The sequence below is a fragment of the Diadema antillarum genome, unplaced genomic scaffold (assembly GCF_040938485.1).
Source record: "Diadema antillarum isolate AM-2024a unplaced genomic scaffold, OU_Dant_1.0 seq00000297_RagTag, whole genome shotgun sequence".
Lineage (NCBI taxonomy): Eukaryota > Metazoa > Echinodermata > Echinoidea > Diadematoida > Diadematidae > Diadema > Diadema antillarum.
Window position 1 is genome coordinate 1 of NW_027271320.1, and position 24,242 is coordinate 24,242.

A 24,242-nucleotide genomic window follows, 5' to 3' on the forward strand; every position below is an offset into this window, starting at 1 on the left:
ACTAAGCTTTACAAAGCACATCTGTTTACTTGTTGCTGGTTTTTTTTTCCTTATACCATGTTTCACGCAAGACAACAGAAATAGAGAGTCTGTGCAGACGTACAGACCCACTAACAGACATATCAATACAGGTGCATGGTTTTACTTCTTCCTTTCCTCTTTGAGCAATTCACGAAGTTGATACTGCTTACCTTTATCACAGGCAACCAACATTCACAAATCGTCGGATCCATGCCAAAAGGGCACTAATAGTGTACAAAGTCTATGGTGTTAAGGCCCTTTTGGCATGAGGCCAACGAAATGAAAGTCAGTGAGATTCCAAAGGATCATCACAGAGATACTTTTGTATTACAAGGATCTCAACAGACATTAAAAACGCAACTTCCAATATAAGCTGGGAGGCTCTCATCTTCATCTGTCGGGGCGTGCATCATTCAAATTTCTTGGAGCCCCCTTGGAGAAAGAGTTGGAAATGTTCGCTAGTGGTTACCTGGGATGAAGAGCACGTGTCAGTACCTTTGATCCATCTCCTGGAAAGCACATGAAGCAAGCAACTTCCCTCGACGTTAGCTCTCCGCATGAAGCAGAATCTGCACATGCACCAAGTTGGATCTCTCTCACAAAGGTAGGACCTTCATTTTGTGTGTTTCTATCCAAGAGACAGAGTGTTTCACCCCAGAACTGAAGGGGGATAGCATGACAACACACAACACCCAAGCTCAGCTGGTGTCACCGGGCCACAAACGCAAACTACCAAATCCAACATAGGCAAACAAAAACAAAACATAAACAATGCTGTACAGTATGCTGTACACAAACGCAAACACATAGGCGCAATAGCCTCAACAAAACGGACAAAAACTGAATGCATGAAACAAATCCCATCCAAAAATCAAGACACAGGAACTGGTCGAAGTGACGTCATATAACAAGTTGCAACAGGGCTGCTGACATTCATATGTCAAAATCAGGGAGAATTCACAGAGCAAACATGGAGACACCTGTATGTTACATTATGTCCCTCAACAGACAAAAATAACGCCCGTATCAGGAAGGTTTTGGCATTCTCCCGGAGGGACAAACATAGTGCATTTTCAGGGCGTCTCCTACTGAATCTGGTAGAGTTGACAGCTCTGTAAACCTCAAAGGATCATCATGAAACTAAACAATGGCAGTGTATAGCAAACAAAATGTCACTAGAACAAGCTTTGAATAATAAAAAACTGTGAAGCAGTCAAACATTGGCAAAATTCTGTGGAAACGTATCATAACAAGAAACACAATTTAGCAAAGACATTTTTTCAAGGCGTTGAGCGCAACAAAACTTAATGGCAGATAGCTAAAATCTCTATACACGCAAAATGGCCGCTTTGAAACAAGTTTCTGCAGTATCATATGAACAAAGTCCTATCGTTCACACGTTTTGCAGACAAAAGTATGGCACAATACACAGACACCAAAAAAGTCTTGTGCCAAATGTTCCCCTGCCTACATGAATTATCGAAAGACAGACGAGTGTAGAAAATGGAAAGTAAATGTACTGTGTTCATCCGAGAAATGCTTGTGGCAATCAAAAGTAATGAAGTCCATTCTGGATGACTTTTAAGTGTACCACAGCTCACATGTCTTAAAAAGCAAATCAAAACTGTGTAAAATGCAAGATGATCTGTATGACATCATTGTCACATAGAAATGCTTCACTTTTTCTCATATCATCTCAATAAATTTTAATTCATTGAAGAAAAAAAAAGCTGTACATTTTTTTTTCCCCCTGGTTGAATGTATATGACACATGCTCAACACACACACTTTATAGACCTGTATTTTCTTTGGTTTGGTTAAATGTTACCAAAAGGCATTGAAATTGACAAGAATGTCAACAAAAGAATCCCTCACTATGGAAACGACTGAAGAGAGAGACCAATGGTAACATTCACATATTAGATGTCAGCATATCAAGCAAAAAAAAAAAAAAAAAAAACTTAAAAAAAAACACTACACCACTTTACGACATTGTACACTGCCCTTGTAGATACAGCAGGAATTATACAAAATACAGTACATTCTGTGTTCTGAGACTGCACACTGCTTAGAAGTTCCACTGGCTATGGATATGCCAATAAAAAAAGACATAATGATGGACTTACTTCGGCAGCCTCTTCAGTTTTAAACACTGTTCTTCTAAAGGTGCCTTAACTTTTCATACAAGCACTACTACTGCGTGGTAACCATTCATGCACCAGGGTCAACAATGACACTGTGAGTACAAGCACCCTGTTACAAGGTCCATGAATCAAATGAGACTTGAACTTGAGATCTCTTCTACAAAGTGAAAACATTGTTCTCATATGCCTGCAGCACAATCAATTTTTTCTCTTAAATATACACACATGGAAAAGAAATGTGTGACATAATGCTGTAATATCACCATTTCAGTTGGGCAAAATGATGAAAAATGCACAAAATTGGCCAAAAACATTTGCCGGAAGTACTGAAATCTAAGAGCATAGTGGATCATGGTTGCTGTGTAGGTTTCAATAGATTATCGATAATCTACAAATCAGGCCAAAGTTGTAGTAATTGACCGATCATCTACCCTTGAGTGAATTACATGCAGCTCGTCGGAAAATGTGATTGCTAGAAGACGATCATTCCTCATGCACCATTCTACATACCTACAACGGAGAGGGAATGGGGAGGGGGAGGGCCGCGTCAGGTCAAAAAGTCATGTACTACGATCAAAATCATTTTACACCTTTGATCGCAAAATACTCCAAAACAACTAAAATGTCCTGGAAATTTTCGTCAGCCACAAAACTTTCATGGTAGACACTTTCAATGTATTGCAAGAAAGTACAAATGGTGGAAGATGAATTTTAAGCCCTTCTGAGAGCTATGTTTTGGCTTGCAGCATCAAGAGCCCTATTTACTGTGCCACAGTGTTCTTGCAACACAGTCACATACACAGCATTACCTTGCAGAATGATAAAGATGTCCCAGTCTGTTACCATGACAATTAACAAGCATCATTAACAAACACCTTAACTGAATATTGATGATTTCAATGCATACCAAAATACTCAATTCCACCGAGTCTACTTTTTTTTTAGAAGCAAAAGAATGGCTTGGCTTGGAATCAACAGACATGCTTCATGGTGCGGGCCCCATGTTCTTATCCCTCCAGCATCTCAATTCTAATATTTTGCTCTCTAATTTCATACACAAGAAACTGTATGAACGCAGATTAGACAGTGTTGATTGTGGTAGTGGTGGTGATGGTGGTGATGGTGATGATGATGATGATGACGACGGTGACGACAACGACGACGACGACGACAACGACGAAGACGACGATGATGGTGATAATGATGATAGTGATGAGATGATGATGATGATAACGACAGAGATGATAAATATACAGTGTAATGATTGGTGACAAAATCGAGACTGATGATAGACCATGATGACACCAATGGTGTCGATGCTGATTATGTTAATGGTTAATGATAACATAATTACTTATTCACAGAAATCATTTGAGATACATGTGTACCCCCCATATCTGATCTTACACTTAATCTCAGCCACACCAACATACATCAAATTATTATGGACAATTAACAGACTTCCAGCCGGGCATCAACTTTGTATGCCATCCTTAGCTGCATAGCCTTACATTACAGAAAGAGAGATGCATAGAGTTGCAGAGAAAAATATATACATTATATATTTATTTCTCTCTTTCTTTTTTTTTTAATACAAAGCAGGCAGCAGACTTAAGTGACACCCCCTGCCACTTGCCATATCATTATAATGCAACTGTAAGTTTTCATTAGAAAAATACTGCATAATATGTCTCTCATAGACATCTTCTTGTAGCTCCATGGTCATCATTCCACCACAAAGGTTACAATTACAGCACCATTTTGTCTAGTCTCAATCATGCACCTTAGAGCGTTAAGACAAGACCAGATCCCAGAAGAAAACTATGCTACGTAATGTTGCTGCAGTTTATCAAGGAGGCATTCCTTCGCGGTGCACACAAAACGGCAGGCATCATGATGACTATCACCCGCCAACAGAGGGTGCCCTAGCTGACATCCATCTGGGTGGACTGCTCCTGGCTGTCCTGGTCCCACTCGTCCTCATCGGAGCCTTCAAAGTCCTGGAGGAATCCAACTGTGGGTGTGTGATAACACAGGTGAAAAAAAAAGAGGAAGGTAATTATAGTTTTTGTGACGTAATACGCAGCTCACATATCTCTTATATTTCAACTTTCAATACAGCATTCATATTTCGAGTCTTTTGATACATTCATGTCAGACTGAGATGCCATTTGTCGGGTAAGAATTACAAGGGCGTTTAAGGGGATGGCTAGAAACTGATCAGTGGGAATCAGTGGGAATGCTGGGGGATGATTGTTCCAATCCTTGTGGGAGTCATTTAAGAGTACATCATGTATCTATTGTTGTGTGAAAATTATTTGCTTCAGAATGGTCTCATATTCAAGTAATGTGCAGTTTAATGTTTCCAGGTTAGCATGCCTGGTCAGTGACGGGGCATTAATCTGCACATTACTTGAATATGAGACCGTTCTGAACTAAATAATTTTCTCACAACAGTAGATATATAATGTACTCTTAAATGAATCCCACAAGGATTGGAACAATCATCCCTCAGCATTCCCACTGATTCCCACAGATCAGTTACTAGCCATCCCCTTTAAGTTGCCACTAAACCCATCGTGTTCGAGGCAACTTAATGCCCTTCTCATTCTCAACCAACGTATTGCTAGTTAGTACATTTCCTAAATTTCATAAAATAATGTTCTTCTTGTGCAAGAGCAGTACTGTATATTACTTTTATGATACAGATATTACGCGAGCCTGATCATACTATTGATTTGGGAAAAAAGTGATTAAATAAAACTGAATTTTGCAAAAATGTAATTATACATCAGCACAAAGTTATCAGTAATCATTTCTCTGTTCTGGAACAGGGTAGTTATGGTACATGAAAATAACATGTATATAATGAAGCTCACAAAGGTTCTAATTCAATATCTTTGGCTGCATCATGCAAATATCATTCATGAAAATACTGACTACAAATCTTTCTGATCATATTGGGAATGATTTTTGGAGTCAGAAACAGGAATACACAGGGCCATGCTGAAATTTATGCCTCCAGTGAAAGAAGACATTTCCCTGAACAAGACGCCTTCCACAGGAGTAGCCTGTGAACCAACGGTCAGTACTGACCCTCATGCTTGGGGAAGTCGGGCAGTCTCCCCGCCAGCCTGGTCATCTCTGCAATGAGGTAGTTGAAGTGCTGCTCGGCCTCCAGCCGGTGGTCAGTGAAGTGGGGATCCATGAAGAGGGCGTGGAGGGGCAGTAAACCCTGTCTGACTGCATCCAGCCTGTTGGCAATGGTAAACATATCAGTAGAAACTTGTCACTAGTAATACACTCTGCCACACATCCAGTGTAATCCAACACACCCTAAAAAGGGATAATTTTGGTTGAGATGGGGCTTTGGGTTTCCAGCCTTTTTTTGTGAGATAACAAGACTCCTCTTATGAAATACGAAAGAGCATAAAATTCTAGAGGAATTCAAAGTTCATTTGATGAAAATTGGTTCTGAAATGGCTGAGATATCCAGAAACAAAGAGCTCCTAATGAAAGATGGGACCCAGGTTTTATTGGGACCACTTCATTTTCCTTTGTATTCGGATATCTCAGCCATTTCAAAACTAATTCTAATCAAATAAAATCTGAATACCTCTTAGAACTTATTGTATGCTCTTTACTTTTTCGCAAGTGGTCTTTAATCATCTTGCATGAAGTGAAAATCTGAATCCCCACTGCAAGCAAAACCACACCATCCCTTTAACAAGACTGTCATCCCTTTAACGAGACTGTACAAGGGGGCTGTCATCAACCTTTCAGTAATGAGTGGGAATTAGTACCGAGATCAGTTACCACTCTTGGCTGGTTACTCCCACATCTCTCGTCTATTACCTGTCTGCGGCTCATAAATCTCAAGCCACAATTAGTGAACAGGATTTATCAACAACTGCAGATTCTCCCCTTCCTCTTTTTTAAGCTGCAGATGTAAAATAATCTTGCTGAATCAAAACATTAATATACAATAAGGTCTTCAATAAAAATAACAACTAAACCCACTGATCAATTCAGTGCTTATTTACATCAATATAGGGCAAGTTGTTAATCAGTTGCATAACAAGGTAGTTATCAAGTACATTTCCAATTTGTCCATTTGAAGTTCTACTGGAGAATCTACTGCCACTCCGGGACTGAAATCTCGAATGAGGGTGGCATGACAATAGAAAACAACACTTTTTTAGAATATGAACAAATAAAACACACAAAACATATTCCACTATCATGGGGTATCTATCTGCAGGCCTATGTATACCATGATATACTTAAGACTGCCCAGCCACAAAACTGGACAAAATCTCTCCCACAACTGTCCTTATGGAAATATTTTTATGTCAGCAAAAGACTTCTCCCCCCCCCCCCCCCCCCCCCCCCTCATGCATCTCTTTGGGGAGATATATCCCAAAGATCATCTTCTTCTAATGAACATACAGCACCAAAAAACAATTATAAATATGATACAACAACAACCATAAATGGACAATGGTCTGCAGGTAATATCAAGTACTACAAAATCTCTTTTTAATCTTGGGATAATGAAGACGGACTGCAGACATCACAAGTTGCATAAAATTCATGTAAAACCCCCTTTTCTTTTGGCAATGAGATCGCTGATACAGCTACAGCTACAACAATAACAACAACAACAACAACAACAACAACAACAACAACAACAACAACAACAACAACAACAACAACATATGTTTCCTTAGGAATCACTTTCACTCTTGTCCTTGTTTTTTCTTCATTTTTCTTTAAAACAAAAGTCTACAGACCTAAGCTTGTGGCTAGAATAACTTCTTCTTTGTTAACTAAACCTTGTAAAAAAGATGACTTCTCAAATCTGAGACGGGATAGGGTTCCAGTCTTGGCTGGGGTAGAATTCCGCTCCTTTAATTTGAACTGTCATTCATTGTCGCCAAGGTGCCGAAATGGAGACCACTGTACTGTAGTAGATGGGTACTGGGTATCATGTCTTTTATAGTGCTATTTATGACCCCGTTCGCCCTCCCTATCTTAAAGGGACTGTACAGTACTGGTTGAGGTGGGGATTCATGCTTTGAACATTCCTAAGTGAGATAATGAGAAACCTCTTAGTCTTATGAAATATGAAAGAGCATGTAATTTTAAGAAGGATTCAATGTTTATTTGATGAAAATTGGTTTTCAAATGGCTGAGATATCCAAAAAAGTGATAATAATAAAAGGTGACAGCCCACGCCTTTTATTAGGATCTCTTTGTTTCACCTTGTTCTTGGATATCTCAGCCATTTCAACACCGATTTTCATCAAATAAACTTTTGATACCCCTTAGAAGTGCATGCTCATTGACATCTCATAGAGTGGTTTCTGAAGATCTCGCAAAATGCTAAAAGCTAAATCCTCACCCTCAACCAGAACTGTACACACCCTTTAAATTGTTGTTCTCTCACTTCTAAGTGTCTCATTCCAGGGGGTATTTGTGGGCTAATGATTGTATAACTCTTTCATTCTCTCTGGATATGTGTTGAGATGTGCAAAGCCAATATGATTTTTGGATGGGGACCTTGCATGGGTTGAAAAAAGAAGTCCCCGAGAAAGTGGGCACAGAAATATTTTGCCATAGCCAAGATTTGCAAAATTAAAATGCACACAGAAGTTCTTGTCTACGCTATATGCTCTGACTGCCAGTGGCAATTTGCGAAAATTTGATGGAGCAAAAGAAGGAAGTCGGCTCCAATACGTGAAAATTTTATGCTGTGAAAATATCTTGTTTCACAGTAGTTGGAAAACTTCTCCTCCCCCCCCCCCCAAAAAAAAAAGAAGCAAAAATTGATGCCAACATGAAAAGTGCTGACAGAACTGAAAAGGGGGACTTTTGTATTTATCCATTGTGTGTGATCCACATCTTGTTCATTGGCAAATGTATCTGATGGTTGTAATAGAGCTATTGAGCAGCAATTAGTGTATATATATATATATACATACATGCGTGTGTGTGCGTGTGTGTATTTAAAGAGAGAGATATGCATATATATTTGTATAATTATAAATGAATATGTGCATAAAGAGAGAAAGATAGAGAGAGATATGTGCATATATTTGTATATAACTGTGAATATATATGTGCATATACAGAAAGAGTGCGAGAGAGAGAGAGAAAGAGAAATACACATCATTGAATGAAGCATATAATATATATATTGTGGTATAAAGAGATCATCTTGGGCAATTCTCTCTTGTCATTCTTCCCTTATGAACCGATGCATTCAGTCAATTTGAACACCTGCAAATTGCCATTCAGCTCTAGCCGTCACCACTCATAAAGAGAGCCCCGGGAATTATATGTTTGGGTTTAGCAGGAAGATTACATATGACAAATATATCTTTCTCTCTCTCTCTCTCTCTCTCGTATCTTAAATATTTATCATTCTGGTAATTTATCAGAACTATAATCTGCATGTGATGACAAAAAGGGGAGAAAAATACAAATTCTGAGCCAAAACTATGAAGAGGAAACCAATGCAGGTGATTTTTGTGATTTTTTTCCATCCTTCCCACCCCCTCTTCCCTTTTTGAAAAAAAAAAAGTCTCCCTATACAAAGCATACCCTATTCTTTAATCATTGCTTTGCACATGATGAAAAGAATCTGAAATGTAGTCGGATCAGGCTCATTCATGAACGATGAATTTCCACGGGAGGGGGCAATTTGTACCCACTGTAGAGCGGAGCTACATGAAGGCTCAATTTTTAGAGTTTAATTAAAGGTATACGTAAGACTTCTTCTAAATGCTGCAAACGCTCAAGTGCCAATTACTGTGTCCTTGTCTTGACCTAGCCAACTCTGAGAGAAATCTAACTTTTTCAACACGAGATCACCATAGAGTACAAATACAGAGAGAGAAAATGAAGGATAATTATTATTTTCTTTTATTACATTTCACCAAGGACAGGCAATTCACTTTTTTTTTCGAACAAAAATTCCATTTTAATTTCCTCACCCGTTCTTTGTTAGAATCCATATTAACTATAAGCTGTTTATATTCTTTCCCAGGTGTGGTAGGGAAAGTACAACCTAATTTTCACTGCAGATTTCCTAACATATCGGACCAGGTTTTAATGAATATGACATTCAAATTATTGCAATAGTTGATAAAAAAAAAATAAAGATGAACTGACAAACCAAAATCAGTGTGGATCAAGAGATTTAACATGTGTGTGTGTGTGTGTGTGTGTGTGTGTGTGTGTGTGTGTGTGTGTGTGTGACTTTGTGTATCTCCATGAACAAGAAATAATGACTAGTCTTGTCTTCATCAGACCCAAGGTTGAGAACAGCTCACTATTTTGTGGTTAGGAAGTTAGTCTGATATTGAATTAATCCACTTTTGTGCAATAAAAACGCAACTGGTATGCAATTTGATTGGGATGCACATTCCTAATATGGGGATATTTCCCAAAACTGCAAAAAAAGCCTGCTAATTTGAAGTTTAGTTCGATGAAGACACGCCTCTTGTATGTGTATGTGTTTTTTTTTGGTTATTTTTTGCATTGTCTTCTAAAAATAAATAAACAAACAAAAAAAAACAAACAGTGATTTTGGGAGTGTGGGACTGGGAATACACACTAGGGAACTCAGAGGGAATTTTATCCGTATACACTTTGACTGAACTGAAAAATCCCTCATTGCACTGCTTGAGAAATGGTATTGAATACATCTTTTCTTATAAAAATAGGTTGTATCCTGCAGGTATTAAACACACCGCAGGATTAGCATCGGAAAATATTTGTTATCGCAGTCATGATCTATATTCATACATGGTGATATATAAACAACAAAATTAGTTCGTTTTAAGATCGTAATCAAAGTCTAAATGTGACATAAGAAAATAAGTCAAAATACTCCCACTTATTTTCCAAAACTTGATAAAATCATAAAAATGGCAATCTCAATGAACTACCATCTTACTTTTCATTTCTCTGAACCAAATACATAACATGGGGTGTATTGCCTATGGGCAATGTCTAGGTAAGGGTAGAAAGGATTTGCAAAGAAGATTGTAGGACAAAGAGCAAATTACCCCCCTGATCAAACCTCGTTGTCGTGGATAACAATTCCCGCTAACTTATCGACCGATCAAAATTCATCACTTCGGCGTGATTTGACGTCTTTTCCCAAACCCCCTGTAAACTCCTGATTTCAAAACAGCATCAGGCTGTAGACTCCTATTGGAAACTTGCAATAGAGGTAATGCTCCCCATCAGATGATGTATATAATGTACGTGACCATAGACACCGTGTCTGGGCAAAACAGAAATATCTGAGCTGAGACAAAGATGCCGAAACAATAGCCATATTCTACTTCCGAAGTTCGCGACAGGGTTGACCTGGGCCAGAAAACCCTACAACAAATTGTTCAACATTATGCCCGAGGTGTTTCCTTTTTATCTCAATGCCAGAATAATTCTTCTGGGGGCTACGTGAGCTAGCTTATTTCTTTCTTCTTCTTTTTATTTGTGAGTGTGGAGGGGTGAGGGGAAGAGTTGCCCCCAGGGGTAGGCAAAACAAATGCTTTTCAATCACACACCCCAAAAAAGAGAAATCAACTCAAGAAGAAAGAAAGAAAAAAGGAAGCGAGAGGGGAGTTTTTGTCCATTCAAGCACCCTAATTCATCGTGACAAATTGCTTTCCGAACCGCATTCCTCCTCCCGAAGTTTGAACAACATCTCTCCGTTGGCTAGAGATTGCTGTTGGCTAGAGATTGCTGATCCGTGGATTATTTCTCACCTTTCTCCGTCATCCCACCACCCTCCCCTCCCCGCCTCCCTCCTGGGATAGAAACAATTTTTTCCCCATAAACTCTAGTTGAAAAATGATCTTGAGCATCCTGGATGACACGAAATTACAATTTTGAATGTATTCTAGAATAACATGAAATGACACAAAATATTCAATGACTGAAGGAAGTTCACATATCTGCTGAATGTCCAATCATCTGCAGTCAGTTTTTAGATGGATAATTTGTCCTCATAAAGATAACAGAAGTTTTAACTAGTTATAGCACATACTGCAACATCCACAATACAACTTACACATTGTTTTAATACATATTATCTATACATGATAAGAAATGCTTTCTTTTTCTTTCAATTTTTGGGTCATTTGCAGGTGCAACATATTGAAATTATCAGGAACATGCTCAACAAAATACACCGTCATTCAAAGCAATTTTTAAAAAAGTTTCTTGTGAAATGCATGTTTATACTTGAACATACACATAACCACTATTCAATACAGGCAGAGCACACTTTGAATTCATATGATATATGCTTTTTCCCAGCCTGAGGTACAATTATTTTGAAGATCAAAAAGGGTCCCTTTTCTTCGTGTTTAATACTTTAAGCCTGTGTGAGCCGCAAATCTTGAGTTCACCGACTTCGAATGAGAGGGTATAATGTGAGAAGGTGGGCAAGGTTCCCTTTGTGTTCATCACGTAATGTTCACTGGCTCAGAATTCTAGCCACAATGAGACATCCATCAAGTACATTACCGAGTTAAGACCCCTCGTTGTTTGCGAACACATGTCAGACGTCCCAAACTGTCAAACTTTACATGTCGACAGATCCTTTATGCAACTCCGCAACAAAAGGAAAACCCCCCTGCTAAATAATGAAGGGTTGGAGTTATGGATTCATGTCACACACGTACACTTCATTCCTCACCTGTTTTCAACAAGCTTTTTTTTTTCCTTTTCCAAAATTAATCATTTTTCTTCTTGTCCCGGTACCTTGTCAAAGTCTGACTCCGTATTTGCTGGTACATCAATCATAAAATATATCCTCCCCTCCCTGCTTACTTTCCTAGTCATTTTTTAACTAACTTTAAATCTCTCATCCCATTACACAATGGAATCCATTCACTCTCCTATTTAATCATATTTTCCCGATACCAAGAGTGCCACATTTTTCACGTCAGTCCAATCCTATCTTTTCATTTCCAAGCAGGCATCTTCTGGAATGCTACTTGTTGGGTGAGAATGGGACCAGAATACCAAAATTTTGCTCCAGAATAAATGAATAAATATTCAAACAGATAAAAATAAAGAAATTAACACAAGGATATGGAATAAATATACACATGCACACACGCATGCACACATATGTATATATTTCTTATATTTGTCCGCAAAGACAAAGAGAAAATGTGTATGTATCTGGATGTGCAAATATATCCAATACATTCCATTCCTCTTTCCATCGATGAAACATTCCGACCATCTCTCAGTTACATCCATTCATTCAGAAGCCACACCCCTCCCATGCAACAGCATCCCCCTCTCCCCTTTCCATTACCCCCCCCCCCTCCCATCTTTCTCTTCCTCCTAATCTTACTGGTATGCTTTACAAGACCAATACGTGTCGCCATAAATCAGGCATTAATTGACAACCCAAGTGAAACACGGTAGCTCCTTGATGCATCGCATCAAGCACCCCTCTACCGAACCGACACAGAGGGCAACGATTCGTCAAAGGACCTCAAGGCACAAACAAGAACGAAGCGACTAAAAAAAAAAACCCACAAAAATAACCCCTTCAGAGTTTAATGGAAAATAACCCCTAATAGTTAAAGAGACCATTTCACTTTTGTGAGGACAATCCGATCTGACACATATCGCCGGTACCAAGGGAGCAATGTTGGAACCCCTTGTCTGGAGGGGAAAACTCTTTCCACAGGTGTAAAGTAACATTTGGAAGCACTAGTGACAATTTTATCTCACCCTATCACTCCCTCGACTGTCCCGTTGGCAAAGTTTTACAGTTGGAAGAATTCACAGGTGGGAGTTGGTCTGCGAAAAACAGAACGTGACAAGTTCATTTCCCCCTTCTGTTATTGCCACTGGCCCACAGGGCAAGGGAGCTGAGCTCTGCTTGGTCTCGTGGTTTTGTTGTTTGACAGCGATTGACTGAAAACTGGTGCCAGGTTCATTCGTATTCATTCATCTTCCTGTACCTTAGGTTACCAACTAAGCATACCTAACCACCAATCTACCTATACATCGATCTATTTCTCTATCTTTCCATATCTATCTATCCGGTCATGCAACCATCTGCAAAGAGATCCATAACTATCTCTTTTCTATAATCTATCTCTTCATATCTATCTATCCAGTCATACAACCATCTGCAAAGAGATCCATAACTCTCTTTATCTCTAATCTATCTCTTCATATCTTTCTATCCAGTCATGCAACCATCTGCATAGCCATCCATAACTATCTCTTCATCTCTAATCCATCTATTCCTCTTTCTGTTTTTATATACTCATTCATCTATTCATCTCTGTAACTCCACGTTCTTATGTATATCCAATTCTCTATCTCTACATATCCATAGATCCACTCATCTCAATTTCTTGACATAGACATCAATGTTCATCCTTTTATCTCTACATAATCATGATCTATCTACTCATCGCTTTATCTCTTTATATTCATCTATCACTTCATCTCTCTCTATCTCTCCGTTTTTCTTTATTCATGTCTTTGCCTCTATATATTTATCTCGTCCTCTTCCTCAATCCTGACATATCTACGTATCAATTTCTCTATCTCTATGAAATATCCATCCATCTACGCATGTATTCATCTTCACAAGTGAATGGGAAAACATCTGTCTGTTTCTTTATGTTCCCCCTTTCTCTTGCTCCCCCCCCCCCCTCCTTTCAACTGCTGTGTGATGAACATCACCCCAATCTTAACCTTCATGTTTTTCCTTCCTTCAAGCCTGACAGTACATACACAGCACCTCTCTCGTACACCCGAGGGCATATTCCCCAGTTTCCTCTTTTTTTTGCTGTGCTTCAAATAATATTGATGAGGAATTTCTCCACTTTTGTATTCTTTCTTTTCGGAGAAAAAAAAATAGGACAAGGTGGTGACGACTGGTTTCCTGTATGCAACAATTGATACAATAGTTACAAAGTATGAAATTTATGAAAGGAAATGACATATTTTGCCCCACGGGATTTTCATGATTATGATTTATTAAGCCTTCCTCTGCCACAGATATATATTGTGGCATTTCCCCCTTTTCTTTCCCTCCCCCACCCCAAACAAAGATGTAATAATTTTATAATGATTTATACACTACCAACATATGAATAAATATTTCATTGTCACAAATTACAAATAAAGATGTTGATACTACCACTCTGCCATCACACAGACTTCTCTTTATAAACAGCAATAAATATAGTAGAAATTTTGATTTGAAATTGATAAGAACGTAAGCATATTTTACCTGAAAAACACTTTCAAAATACCATGCTGTACACTTGTAAATTTCAAGAAGATACAATCTGGTATTACCCTGAAATTCGTGTTTAAGTTCATCTAGCTGCGATAGAAAAAAAAAAGTAGCAAAAAGATTGAAACCACTGTTTGCCATCTGTTTCTGCACTCAAACACTCAAGGGGTACCTGAGTGTACCCTTCTCTAACCCCATCTCTTATTCGACCCCCCTCATCTAACAAAAACATAGCCCTCCTTACTCTCTCTCTCCCACTCTTCCCCTCACTCCTATACTTTCTTTCCAAACTTTGAACTCTTTTCTTCAATGTGATTGTGTGTGTGTGTGTGGATGTGCCCCTAAACAACTTGAAAGTTTAGATGCACTTTTGTCCACTTCCTTCCATTACACATCAGCGGTTAGACACAGCTCCACTCGAACAATTTCGCATCTTCTCCATCTAGCTCCCCTCCCCCTTCTTCCTCTTCTTGTTTTTTCTTCTCTCTTCATTTCCAGCATCCCCCCTCCCCCTTCTCCTCCCCCCCCCTTCCCAAAAAGCTAGGCTAATGAGGATGGTGATGCTGACTCAAACTAGGTCAGCCGTGAGCGGTTATTTTCACACCTTAGATCGTCCCCAAACTGTCTGCCAAGAATCACTGTTTCCTCCTCTTTTTTCTCCATCTTTTCTTTCTCTCCCCCCCCCCCCCCCATTCTCTCTCGCCCCTTAACTCATTCACCCAGTTCTCCGAGCTACTTCCTTCCTCTTTTACGCGGAGTCTTTCTCTCGCGCATCTCCCATCATCGTAGAGCACAGCGACCCCCACTAAAAAGTAAGATTTTCTGCTCCAAGTGGGAGCAAAACTTCTAGAAATGATCCATTGCCCCCTCTCATTTCCTCATTTTTTTTTTGTGTGAAAGAACTTGTTGAAATGGCAATCGAAAATATCTTCTTCTTTTTTTCGCCATGGCAACACCTCAAGAAACGGAACTCTCTTTGGGATAACTCTTTATCATTACAACTTTTGGCTGCCTCTGTCTGTGAGAGTGTAGATCTCATACAGTCAGATGCACAGTATCCAAGAGGATAACGAAAAAAGGTTCTTCATTTCTAAGTTTCTACAAGTAAAAACTTAAAACCTTCCAATCATTTTAAAAGATTTGTATCATTACACCTGCAAAAAAATTTTTTTGAAGATAATTGTGGTTAATACACATGCACCAGAGAAGAGACATTTAACTTTGGATACTTTTTTTTTGCGAAGCTGCTAACCCTTTAATTGTGTGCTTTGAGTGCTGATTGACACAGAAAACACCATAGCATTGTACACACTGTACAAAGTCCCTGGTACGGATAGGGTTAATCTTTAAATAAGAAGACATTATATGTTGGCTTCATACATGATGAAATTTAATGCGGCTTTGACGCAGGAGAAAAATACAATAACTGCCTTAAAGTACCAGGAAAGGAGAATATAAAAGCCAAGAAATTATCCAACATTATTGTGAGCCTTCTACCTATATTATGCCCTCCCCCCCCCCCACACACACACACAAAATAAAAGGATCTGAGTACGTACATATTCTTAACTCTATTTTATGGTATTAGGCTCACAGATGTCTAGATTGTCACACAGTTTGTGGTATTGCAGACTATAGATACCTCCTCCTTGTTAATTGCGACATATTTACAGTCAAACAATGCCAACCAAGAAATGTAGATTTCACTGCTTCCTAAATGCTGACTGTGCCATGTGGAAAGTTGTATGTTACACCTGTATTCATTCTCATCCCCTCCACACACACACACAAACACACACACACACACACACACACACACACACACACACACACACACACACACATACAGAGAACACACAGAGAAATATGCACTTTTGCTACATTCTTATCAGCCATTCAGCTCTTGATTCAGAATCAATACTAGTCCTCAAATAAACCAGCTAATCCTATCTACTTTTCTATAGGCCTTGGTATGTATATAATCAATATGGCGCCCCACTTTTTATCCGTCTTGTGTCAACCGTTTTTTTCTCAAGACGTCATGATCGCCTGATAATGTTGAATGGCGTGGCGAAAGAATGTTGCCCAACATTTGCTCTGAGTTAACATGATATTGAATGGCATAGTGAAGGAATGTTGGGGCAACATTTGCTCTATGTTAACATTATATTGAATGGCGTGGGGAAATCATTTACTCTAAGGAAACAAATACACATTCCTCATGTTTATGTACATGGTAAATACATTTGCACAAGTCTATTTTGCAACAAATAGTTTTGTTGCTGGCTTATGTATTTCCTCCATGTTTCAATGCATTTCCTGACTTAGTTTCAACTGCATTAAAATGGAAGCAGTGTTCAAAGTCATGAGGGCGTGTATCATATATATTTTTTTCAAACCTTAGAACAATTATCATGAATATTCATTTTCTTGAAGTTAACACCATTGGTTTGGCAAAAATTGATTTATATCATTGTCTTTGGTTAATTTTGTATATCTTATCATTTCTTTTATTAAAAAATAACATCATGAAATAATATTGTAATCTAGCACAACATATTGGCAGCCTTAGAAGATTTGAATTTCTGTTTATGACGTAGAAGGCCATGGCAGTAACTGCATATATTTGATTTTCACATTTCCACGTTAAAAAGTTAGTCTTTTGTCTTTCATTCTGTTGGTCAGAAAACCAGAAGGCCACTACAGCCATAGACATGATATGGTGCTTACGTCCTTCTGGATACTAGCTAATGATTTAATTCTATCTCAGTGTTTGCCTTCTGCTCTTACCTCCAACTCCTTTGTGCATAAGATGTATGAGAAAAAGATGTGAAGTGTCATAAAAGACTGAACTAAAAGAACCCCCTCCTGCATAAATATATTAATAAATAAACACCCTTTTTGTTTGCGACCGCGATCAACACAGATCACATTTGTCTGTTTGTTTGCAAGAGTAATGATTTTTTTAAGCTTGTTTTTGCAAACCAAGTAAACATCTCTCATTGGAAAAATTCACCTAGCGTGAACTCTTACGCGGGGTTACTTTGTCAGTTAAGACATCCCGCGACCCGTCTCCATCGAAGCAATCAAATTAAATATGCAGGAGCAGGCCCCAACGACAAATGTTTTGCCAACATTCGGAATCTATCGATCCTCGGCGAGATGAGAAGAAAAGAAAGGGGGGAAAAAGAGAGAAAGAGAGAGAGAGAGAGAGATGTTTTCATTTGCTATACAGCATTGCCAGGCTAATCATGAATCTAGTCTCTCTAAGGTACACTTTGATTTCATTACTAATGCATGAAGAAGATCATTACGGCTGGGCATTCACACATGGCGGATGAACATATCAGAGAGAGAGAGAGAGAGAGAGAGAGAGAGAGAGAGGGTGGAGAAGAGATGAGAGAAAGAGAAAAAAAGAGAGATATAGACTGAAAAAGAGAGAAAAAGAATGACAACAAAAACATATACACACACAGACACAAACAAATACAAACACTTCTATAATAAAATCTCACGGAATGTCACAGTACCGGCAATGTGGAGAATTGAAAGCCATTTTTAGTTTCTAAACACTCCTAAAGTATCTTGAAAGTTAAGCTGAGCTACTAGTTGATGTATTCCTTTACGGGGAAATATGGTGCTCCTATCCAGGTAAATGTTCACAGAATATTAAAAGAAAATGTAATGGGGAAAAGTCTGCAGACAAACATCATGGATCCTCGTATGGGATGGAGTCTATCCTGTTTGACAAAATATACTTCTTTTTTTCACCTGTTGATCTAAAGAATTAATTCTTTTACATTCCCATTTTTGTCATATCAACTCAGGAAGACCTATGCCAGTAACATTGCACTTGCCAGTATGCCAGGCTTTTGGATTTCGATGCAAAGTGCGGCGGGGGAACACCTTGCCAAACTTTGAATGCAAATCACCATGTGATACACCCAACGAAAAATGGTCTTCCAACAAGACGGAAAGATAGAAAAGAGGAAGATGGGAAGATTGAGAGAGAAAAAGAGACACAGACAGAAATACACATATATTTGTAAAGACAGATATAGAGATAGATAAAGAGAAATATATAGAGAAATATATAGAGAAATATATAGAGAAATATATAGAGAAATAGAGAGAGAAAGATACTCATATGGAGTGACAGAGACAGAAAGACTAAACACTATAAAAGACAGAAAAAGGGATAGAGATAATGATATGAAGAGATAGAAAGACTATACTCTATAAAAGAAACAGAGAGAGAGAGAAAGAGGGGTACAAAGTTAAATGACAGAGGGGTGAAAGAGAAGAAGATGATGGGTGCAGAAAGTAGGACATATGCACAGGTGGGCACTTTTTGAATCCCACCACATTTCTTCATCTATCTCTTTCTCTCTTTTCTTTTTTTCCAGGACAAACCTAAATGTGGGTCTTGGTAGACTGTGTACCGTAGAGAAACATACGAAGTACTGAATAAGAAAAGTACATGGATATTCAGAGTACAGGGGTATACAGGTATATTTTAGCTGGAAAATGTAGTAGAGCAACTAGATATTTCTGTGAAAGTTGATAATCAATTGTACCAATAGCTCCCCAAGACATCACTACAAAACTTGCTGAGTGGAGAGTGATTTTCTGGCGCCGCCAAAGTCTGCTGTAAATTTCTCAAAGAACAATTGAGATATTTGGAAACAGTGAACTCAACGAAACTAGAAACTGAGTTCCTTCACCTGCAAAACTACACAATGTGCTGCAAACTACTGAGGTTATTGTTGCGTCAAAGCTGAAGCTGTGCAATGCACACTACTGAGCTAATCACGTACAGCGTGTACATTACATGGGCTAAAATCCTCACAATATTTCTAACTTTTCAAGTTTTCATTGTGGTGTGAACGGAGAACTTACACGTTACGATTTTCAGTGTTTGTGATATTTCCCATTGAGAATGAGCCCAGCAACTCGAGAGGTTCTTTGTTTTCCACCTCCTGCAATATATGAAGGCCACGGGATTGCACGCCTCATTAGGGGAAGAAATTGGATTGTGACCGGTAACCTATCACATTCCGCTGTTCGATGGACTAGAGGTTAAAGAACATTCGAGGTGAGAGGAAGGGTAACACTCTGCCGGTATCCTGCCTGACCATGCCAAGCATGAGAAATGATGGCAGAAATCAAATATTCAACTCAAAAAAAAAAAATTATCACAGACAGCTGCCATAACTCAAGAACAGAATATCTTCATCACAAGTCCCAAACTCAAGTCCAGACCTGCTGCTTGTACATGGCTATCTAGGCCCTATCTATCTATCTATCTATCTATCTATCTATCTACCTATCTATCTATCCATCTATTTATCTATCTATCTATCTATCTATCTATCTATCTATTTATTTATATAGGCCCTATATTTTTTAATCTATCTATCTATCTATATAGGCCCTATTCATCTATCTGTCTACCTATCTATCAAATCTATCTATCTATCTATCTATCTATCAATCTATCTATCTATCTATTTATCTAGGTACCTTTATATCTCCACCTATCTCACTTCAATACACCTATCTACCTATCTATAGGCCCTATCTATTTCTCTTTTTTATTTATGCATGTATGTATGTATGTATGTATGTATGTATTCAAGTATTTATTTATTTATTCATGTATTTATTTATTTATTCATTCATTCATTCATATATCTATATATCTATCTGTCTATCCATCTACTTATCCATCTATCCATCTATCCATCTCCCTCTCTACCTATCTATCTATCTATCCATCTATATATCTATCAATACATATCTGTATAGGATAGCTACATATGTACCTCTCTATTGATCTGTCTATCTAACACATGCATAATCTGGGTATACAAATTTATCACACAAAAATGAAACCATAAAAACATAAGTTTCACTGTTTACAAGCAGAGGCTCATGAAACTCAGCCATGACCAGCTCTCTGCATGGGTTCTCACCTACCACCACATCTTATTGCAGGGCTTCTACATACAAATACAAATAGAAAACTCTTCAAAAAGGAACGTTTGTGCATCCAAAAGTTGGGCAGAAAAGAAACAAAATCTTGATGAAAGTGATAGCACTTACCTGGTGATAGCAATGGAGGCAGAAAAGGATGAAGCAGCAGTCAAGATGAAGAGCACAGCATGAAAGTGAAACAGAAGAAAAGGACAAAAAAAAAGAAATTAATAAGCAACATCAACAGCAGCTGTTTTTATCATCTGTGTCCACATTAATTCAACATTGATGAAACACTGACACTTGAAAGTTTGATAAAGTTTTTCAACTGGTAGTCGAGACTTAAAAACTTTGAACATGAATTCCTTATCCTGCCAAGATTGGATCTACTATTGGTAAAGGGAAAAGTTTTTACAAGCAAAAGCTTCATGCCACAAAATCTGGCCTTCTGTGTTTTGTGCATGACTTCATCCTGGATTTCTGGTGCACTTTAGCTAGTCTCTTGACAAGTTCTTAGTTTTTATTTTTGACTGGTTCCATCGAGTCAGTCAACCCTTACCTCAGACATTATTGGTACAAGTGTTACTGCTGGTGAATACCCCAACACTAAATACTTGGGCAAACATATACACATGCACAAAAGTACTACAAAAAATAGAAAATGTTGTGCTTTTGTTTGACAGAATCGAAGAAAAAATATGATGTGACTGAAAGAGAGGCTAGCCCTGGAGCGGCTGCGACAAAAAACCCCTCCGTCCAATCAAACGAGTCACTGAAGCCGAATGATTCCCGATTTACTTCCACACAGAAGCCATCTGAACCTCATCAGTAACCAATACACACTCCAGTCATTCACTTCGGATTTTCTGTATCTCCTCACATACCCCCCCCCCTTCCATCAGGTTAGCATAAACATCACTTTTCATCAACAACATAGAATGCTCTCACACCATTTTCTGATTGAATGAGTCAACGGACTACTGCTCCCCCCCCCACCCCCCCCCCCCAATTGGCATATAGCGTCAGCTTCATGTCTCAAAACAGCCACAACCAAAAATCACCTGCAACATTCACCCATTTCAGACTGAACGAGTAAATTCTCTTCTTTTGGCAGCTAGTTATTCTTCTTCGAAATTTAAACTGATATCAGCTGCCATACATGTGCACTCTTCTATAAATTTCACAAAGCGCAAACACTGCATGACACAGGAATACTGCAAAATCTGTAGATGAAATGCAATATAGGCCTACAGCTGTACAACAGAACAACTTAAAAACTTCACTTTCACAAGTTGGAGCCAACAGCATTTTACATGGCATGAAAATTTCACAAATTGCCACTGGTAATCAAAGCGTTGCCTAGACAAAACTTTTCATCTGCAGTTTATTTTCGCAAAATTTGCAATAAGTTTCATTGCACAAGAAAATGTCTTGTTTCACAGTATGCACACCATGAACAGTATCGATACATTAGAACAGTGAAGGTGCAAGTCAAAAAGACAATATTGGCTATATGATACAAGCATTTACACACAAATGTACATGCTTTACACACATAGGGCCTACACTGTACACATTCTGTACTACTGGCAATACACACACACCAGTCTTCAAAAACCAATATCAACACTGTGTGTGCAGACACATTCTGTATTCTGCGCTGTAGTTTACAGGAGAAATGCTGGAAAGGATCAAATCCAGTGTTGAATATTTGATCCATATGCTTTTGAGGCAGTCCTTCAAGGAATTTTCTACAAGGGCACATTCCAATGGCTTACTCCTGATACATGATATTGGATGTTCTGTTTGTGTAACCCTGGCAAACTCTCCACCGCTATTCCACCCTTTGTTGACTTGATGTGGTTTGGATGGGGGAAAGGGACGACATTGTTTTAACGCTTGGTTTTAATTCATTGAATATTCTTCTAATTGATCAGAGGAACAAGAGCAATTCAAGTGGTACTGATGACAATGATGATGATTATCATAATGTCATGATGACAATGATGATGATGATGATGATGATGATGATGACGATGACGATGACGATAATGACGATCATGATGATGATAATGGTGATGATGATGATGTTTATGATGATACCAATGATAATGATGACGACAATGATGATGATGATAATATGATACCAATGAAAATGCTAATGGTGATGATGATGATGATGATGATGATGATGATGAAGAGGAAGAGTAGGAGGAGCAGGAGAAGTACATATTACAGAAGAGTACACTAAGAAGTGATGTTGACCTCTCATTCGAAAAACAGCTACCATCATCCACAACTTTCATCAAAATAAATTTGTCATTCCAGTTATTGAATTTCTATGGTAATATAGTCCTGCTCTCAAGTATTATTCAGAATGAGAAGTGACCATACCAGACAAGGCATCTGGTACTGGAATGATGCCAAATCTCAAATAGCTCCCCCTCTTGTCCTGTTGTGAAGCAGTCTCATTATGCACCCCATCAGGCCCCTCCCCCATTGATTGTTTCTATATTTCCATACCGAGGAACCTAGACTTGCCTTGCCTCATTGCTTCCATTCTTCTCTTCTCCCCCTTCCCCCCCCCCTTTCTGTCTTCATCACCAACAGAAGAAAAGAAGAAGAAGAAATGTTTAATCGCAAAGCTTCCATGCCCCTGTCCCCAAAACACAAAGCCAAACTTATCGACCCCCGTTCTCGCACCCCCTTTCACGGCAGCCTTGGTGGTACAAAGGTACCCGCCACGGGCCGGACAATGGGCCCGAATTCCTCAGCGCCATCCCCGCCTTTGTCCTCTCTGCCCCCAGTCTCCGCTCAATATGCTTCAAGTCTGCATCATCATCCCATCCCCCCCCAAAAATACCCCCACCCAAACCGCACCTCACCCCACCCTATCACTCCCTCGTCTCCAATGATGCAAACTTAGGCCCTACGTCCAAGGGAGAGCGAGGGAATTCTTTAAGCAGGTCTGTCTTCCGATCTTATGGAGGGTTTTTGTATACCTCTCCTTGGCAATATCTACAGCTCCTGCCATCTGGGAGAGTTTCATTTTATCAATATCCAAAAACTAGAAATCAAAATGCAGAATGATACCTTGCTTGAATTCCCATTCAGTGAGGAGAAAGTGAAGAAAAGACAGTCACATATTTGGAGAGTATTTTCTTATTCTTTTTTGATGTCCTGGATTAATAACAACAAATGGGGAAAATCTATAAAAGTTGCCTTGTTTTAAAAAAAAGGTATGGTTCTAAGAGGAAAAAGGATGATGGGATATGGAAAACAGTTTGTCCACACTTACAAAAGAAGAATGCATCTTTTTGATGTCCTGCATTATTGATAACAAACAGAGAAATCTTGAAAAGTTACTCATTTCAAGGGGTGTGGTTATTAGAGGAAAAAGGATGGTGGGATATGGAAGACAGTTTGTCCACACTGAGAAAAGAATATGCACTGGAAGGTATGTGGAGGAGGAGGACAAGAAAGATGAGAATGTTCTGGTGACTAGGGACGCATTCCCTGCCTCAGCGCCATGGAATGCCAGAAGGTAATAACATACCGGGATGTGGGAGGACGCAGGGAGTTGTGACACTACTGGTCATCCTTAGTCACAAACCAATAACATTACAAACTTGGTTCTTGGAAGAGAACAATCTATACAGTCCGGACAAAGGTATCAGAACATCATTCCTATCATTAGCACAAACACCACTTCATCAAAGTAGTTTATAGTACCTGGTTCTGAATTTGATTAGAAAATCCCGCCCCTGTTTGGATAATTTCTTGATATCTGTACCAGAAAT